Genomic DNA, 5,835 nt, shown 5'->3' with positions numbered 1-5,835 from the left:
CAATTGAATTGGAGATGGACCTTAGTCCTCACTGTCTCTTGATTCCTTTCTAACATTTAAACCAGATTTGATTGACAGTAGAATTTCTCATTGATTTCCTCCCTATATTCAAATATATGAAGTTTTCATTTTGAAATCTATTTAAAAAATCTGAAATAAGTTTCCATAGGTTTAAAATGCAAATGACTTGTGAAGCTATATTTCAAATTGAGGTAAGTTTTAAGCTCAACAGAAAAATCAAAAGAAATAAAATTCCCTCTTCGAATATTTTCCAAATTTCCACTTTGGGAAGATGAAAATGAAAAAGGCTTCTTGCCCTTTTGGCTAAGATCACGTGTATCATCTGTTGGTATCAGTTTAATATCTGATACGTTGCTTATCTGGGGACCATATATTAAATTAATTTTTGGAACAAAGAGTGCCTCTGGGAACAGTGCACTTTCCTTCTGGAAATTTCAAAGTAGCAAAGGGAAGAAACTCCATCCATCATCAGGTAGCACAAACAAGAATGCGTATGAGGTGGCACAACGCTTTACGGTACCACTGAACCAGCTTCGATTTTAAAACAAATCATTTAAACATAACTCAATATCTGCATGAAATGTTTTAAGTTTTATAAGGAATAAATGTAAGGGACTGTAAAAAAATAGTTTAGTGATACTTTTTCAAGCATGAAGTATTTATGGTCCTAAAGTTTGGGTGTATTAATTGTTCTGTAGTAAATGATGTGTTACAGTATCGTAATGACGGGGAAATTACTTAACAACAGAAAGACAGCAATACCAGCAATTACTTGTATTTATGTCACGCCTTTGATATAGTACAATGCCTGAAGGCACTTTGCAGAAACATAGTCAACAAAATCTGATACTGAGTTAAAAACAATTTTTTTTAGATGAAATTACCTAGACCTTGGTGAAAGAGGTTGGTTTTAACAAGCATCTTGAGGGAGGAAATTGTGCTTGAGGGAATCCGAGGAAATTTTAGAGCTTAAAACCTTGGCAGCAGAAGGGTCAGCACAGTAGCGCAGTGGATAGCACAACACTTTACAGTGCTCGTGACCCAGGTTCAATTATTGTAGCCTGTCCTCGTAAGCCCAAGAGTTGCAAAAGCTGACCAGGCTGGAAGAAAGGCTCCTTTTCCTAATGAGAGTTTGGGCTGATGAGGCCATCATTCCTGTTGAACCAAAATTCCTATGATTGAGGAAGATATGCAGTTTATTCAAATAACATGTTAGTTGCTATACCCAAACCATGAACAAGTCAGTGATCTAAGAAAGCAATGTACAATGTTACCATACCAGATCAGAACAAAAAGAAGTGAACCAATTGGTCTGTCATGACTTCTATCTCATGATCCTCCTATTGCTGCACAAGTTCAGAAGGTTTGTTACCTTCCAGCAATACGCTACTTCATATGCACTGCTTACAATTACTTCAACTATAGTGGCCATCTATCCTGCTTATGTTGTGATTATTATCTCTCACTATCATATAAAATTAACAACGCAGAAGTCATTTGTTCCTTTATGACTATGCTTGTCATAAAAATAGTTAGCCATCCTGTGCCTATGTTCCACCACAAGGTCCATAGACCTATAGCTCAAGTTATGCTTAAATAATTTTACGGTCATTACCTCCACCATCCTTACGGGCGGCAAACAGGTGATATTTCAAATCCAAGAATGTCTTGCATTTATTGATAGCTAGTTCACAATGCCATTCTCGTTGGATCAATACCAATGTCATTTGCTGGAGAATTCTCATCATGGGCACTAATTATAATGGATGTCAAAACACATCATTCTCTGTGACTCTTGATCACTGGCTGTCATCAAGTTGTCTGTGAAGCGTTGATTAGTAAAAATCATTCTAGGGTGCTTGAGACAATTGATTCCAGCTGTGTTTCCATTTCCGTAATTGATTAGGGGCCAGAAAAATAGAAATGACTTGAAGAATTAGGCAGCTGTCAGTTCAGCACCTGTTGTGGCTTTAGTGTCAGGGATTATTTTTGTGTTTTCTCAATGGACAGTGATCAAGACTAACAGGTGCCAGTGCTTGGAATGAAGTTGTTATCATAAGTTCTTTTATTTATCTCTTTGACAAGATATTGGTAAGGCATGGTCATAATCCAAATATCTTCTGAGGAGGATCACAATATTGGATTAAGCTTTCCTTCCTTCTTCCTTGCAAAGGACATTTTGTAGATGTTTCCTGTCTATGCCTGGCATTGATATTGAGAAGTTTCAAGGTATTCTGCTCCTAGAATCTTTTTGGGGATTGCTAAAACTCAGAGTAGAATTACTAGACATCATCCTTGTCTTCCAAGATTATGCTATCTGCAACCTTGAATATAACCTACATGTTTCTCAATAGGATGAGACAGAAGACCCTGCAACATTCATCTATCTCACAAGGGAATTGCTAAAACACTAGACTAGCTCCTCTTAATGCAAAACTAAACACAAAATCTTCTGACTTCGAACAAGTTCTGACAGGAACTTGCACTGTCTTCTTACCTCCCTCCGCAACCAAGGTCATGACAGCCTCTGATACAAACAATGCTTGTGTACGTGGCTGCTCAGTGATCAAGATCCAACTCATGACTGATTCACTCATAGAAGTATAGGAACAGGTGGTTTAGGTTACATATTGAAGACAGATATCTCCTAGCAATGCTTCTCACCCTTCTCCCAGCTATAAAATTTTACAAGAAGATCTTGGAAAATGTGCAACATATGTCATATCCTGGGAGACATCTTTCAGAGAAGACAGACACTGAGCAAAATTTAAAACTGCCTCTTAATCAAATCAAATCAAGTTTAGTTATCAAACTATACATCGATACAGCTGAACAAGACAGCATTCCTCTGGGGGGGAGGGGAGGGAACATTGACTCAGACCATGAGAGGCCTGCGTCGAACATTTTCATGCCTTGCAAGGCGCAGATTGGAAGTTTGTGTGGGGCGCCACTCCTCGCACAGACACTAGAGCAATGTGTGGTTAAGCGCCTTGCTCAAGGACACAAACACGCTGCCACAGATGAGGCTTGAACTAGTGACCTTCAGATCACTAGACAAACACCTTAACCACTTGGCCACGTCCCCTTGTTCTTCTGGGGACAAGGTGCAAAAAATTCAAAAATAGCAAGCCAACATTCAAAAATAAAGTGTAATATAATTCAAAAGATCAGGCAAAGAAGCATAGTCACTTGAAAAAAAAACATATACATATCATCCAAGACCCTGAGCGACAATGTCCAGCAATCAATTGTACAGTCTCCCAGCAGTGTACAGACGCATGCAATCAAGCCTGTCGTTCCACCATTTGAACATAGGGGAGCAGCACTGACAGGTGAGGCCAGGCCCCAGCCAAGTTCAGGCACACTTGTAGTATTCTACATCTCTCATCTGGCCTGCAGCAACAGGCAAGCCCAAAGCATCAGCCCCAGTTCTCACTACAACTGAGGCTACACAGCTCCCATGTTGACTGTCTCTCCACCAAACAAGGGTAACAGGCTTGCAGCAACTTACATTATTACAGTCTAACAGAGTCCTGCAATCGCGTGAAATAGCTGAGACAATCTCCCCCAGGTTTTACTGCACCAACTTCGATACTTCCGGGTAGTGGGCAGCAACACGGTCTGCAGCCAAGTCAGCTCCTCCGAACCAAAACCGGCTCCTCCACCACACCAGTGGGCTCCTCTGATATCCTGACAGGCTCCTCTGATATCCCGACCAGATCCTTCGACACCTTGGCCGGCTGCACACCCACACCAGTCCAGCTACTCCAATCAATGAGCAGCTCACTGATGGAGTAGCCCTGCAGTGCCCAATTTTCTTGGAGTAGAATTGTCTTTGAATCGTTAAAAAAAAACAAATTTTACTAAGTGAAAAGCACCTTTGGTTGGTCCCAGAGAAGCTGCTGCATTCGCACATGCTGCCATCTTACTGGAAGTTTAATTCACAGTATAGCCTTTGATAATCTAAGAAAATGAGTGTTCAAAGACCAAGGCCTCAGGTCTAGCAGAGGCAAAGCTCTGAAGCTACATCACACGCATAGTTCTCATCCAGATCCACTGGCAAATGATACTGTCCTTTCCCATCCCAACTGATGCTTAAATCAAGCTCAGTAAGATCCAATGGGTGGACATTGTTATCCGTTTACCCATGATCAGTTCTTCCTAAATGAGAAATCTGCTCTGTGGTTCATTACAGCAGGAATAAAAAGAGGGCCTCATTGTCTGTGATCGTTCAGAGTGGAGAAAGAACATTCAGAGGACATCAAGTATTTCATGTTTCATCAACTTTTTGCATGTAGAAACTAAGAAAATGTGATAGAAGAAGAGCAGGACCTCTCTTGCAACCCAGATTCCTGGTCATACAATCCACCTTACCTATTAGATTATTAGATTCGATTCAACTTTATTGTCGTTGTGCCGAGTACAGATACAAAGCCAATGAAATGCATTTAGCATCTGACCAGAAATGCAAAGAATAGTGTTATTTACAAAATAACTGCGAATTAAAAAAGTGCTACACCATACAAACATAAAAGTACTGAGACAGTACAATATGGATGCAATACTGCTTAGCGCTGTGATGAGAGGTTCAGCAGTGTCACAGCCTCAGGGAAGAAGCTCTTCCTGTGTCTGCTGGTGCAGGAGCGGAGGCTCCTGTAGCGCCTACCGGATGGGAGGAGAGTAAAAAATCCATGGTTAGGGTGAGATGCATCCCTGATAATGATTTTCGCCCTGCCCAGGCAGCGTTTATGGTAGATGTTCTCAATGGTGGGCAATTGGGTGCCGATAATCCGCTATACCAGAATCTGCAAACCTGGTCTTGGTCTGGAGCACTTCAGAACCTACAGAACTGGAGTGGAAACAAGTCATCCCCCACAGTAAGGGATAGTCCAGGTAAGAAGATAATATCTAATATCCAGTTATCAATAAAACATACAATGCATTATTCTAATGTTCACAGCTCTGACACAGTCTTCATCCCCAAATGTTAGCTTTGCTTCCCTTCCATGGCACCTTCTGTTGGTATTTCACGAAAGGCAAATTCTAGCAGGAAGGTTAAGAACACCTGATTCTTTCCAAGCTCCCCATAAAGTTTCTAAAACAGGAATACATGACCCAATTTCAGAGAGTGGCATGATGAATGAGGTCACACTTCACACTTCAAACATTTTAGATGCACCAATAGAGAGTGCACTTGCAAGAGCAGCATGGAGTTTTGTAAACTGCGTTGTGCATGTCTACAGTCAGCAATTGATACTGATATTCATCCTTCTTCCTACTCTTCTTTTTTATCCTCCACATGGGATCAAGGATGACTTATTTCCACACTTCTGTGGATTCTGAGATGACAAATCATGCACACTAAAGAAAATTGCCAGTATACACAGATAGTTCAGGTTTTGACCGACAAAGAGGACACATCAGTAGTTTATTAGGTGGTCTCCCCTTTTTGCAGCTTACACAGGGCCTCTGTATGATCCCGATAGTTAGATTCAAGGTTTGCAGTACCATCCTAAGGCTCCTTTTCTGTTCTGAGCAGACATAGGCTTGTGATTCCCACTAGTCAATGGAGTTATTGTATTTCTCCAAAGAATCATTTTTTTTCTGTGTCCATCTAGTAGCCTTTCCAATAATATACTGTATCTGTTTTGAAAGTCTGGTGTTGAGAAAGTAAACAACATAGCTAGCCCAACTGGCTGTCATTGACCTTAATACTTTAAATGTTCCTGGAGAGGGCACTGATATTAGTTAATGTATCTTTCTATCGGATTTAGAAGATTTTGCAGGGACTCTGTAGATATTATCTTTTCAGTG

General features: G+C 40.7%; 1 pseudogene; it reads left to right on the top strand.

Annotated features, from left to right (window-relative positions):
* Positions 1-304: 304 nt before the first annotated feature.
* On the top strand, positions 305-482 carry LOC140198531 (U2 spliceosomal RNA; annotated as a pseudogene).
* Positions 483-5,835: the final 5,353 nt, after the last annotated feature.

This window comes from Mobula birostris, chromosome 5 (assembly GCF_030028105.1).
Source record: "Mobula birostris isolate sMobBir1 chromosome 5, sMobBir1.hap1, whole genome shotgun sequence".
In the NCBI taxonomy this organism is placed as follows: Eukaryota; Metazoa; Chordata; class Chondrichthyes; order Myliobatiformes; family Myliobatidae; genus Mobula; species Mobula birostris.
The sequence above is the reverse complement of the archived record's forward strand: the minus strand, read 5'-3'. Positions and strand labels throughout refer to the sequence as shown.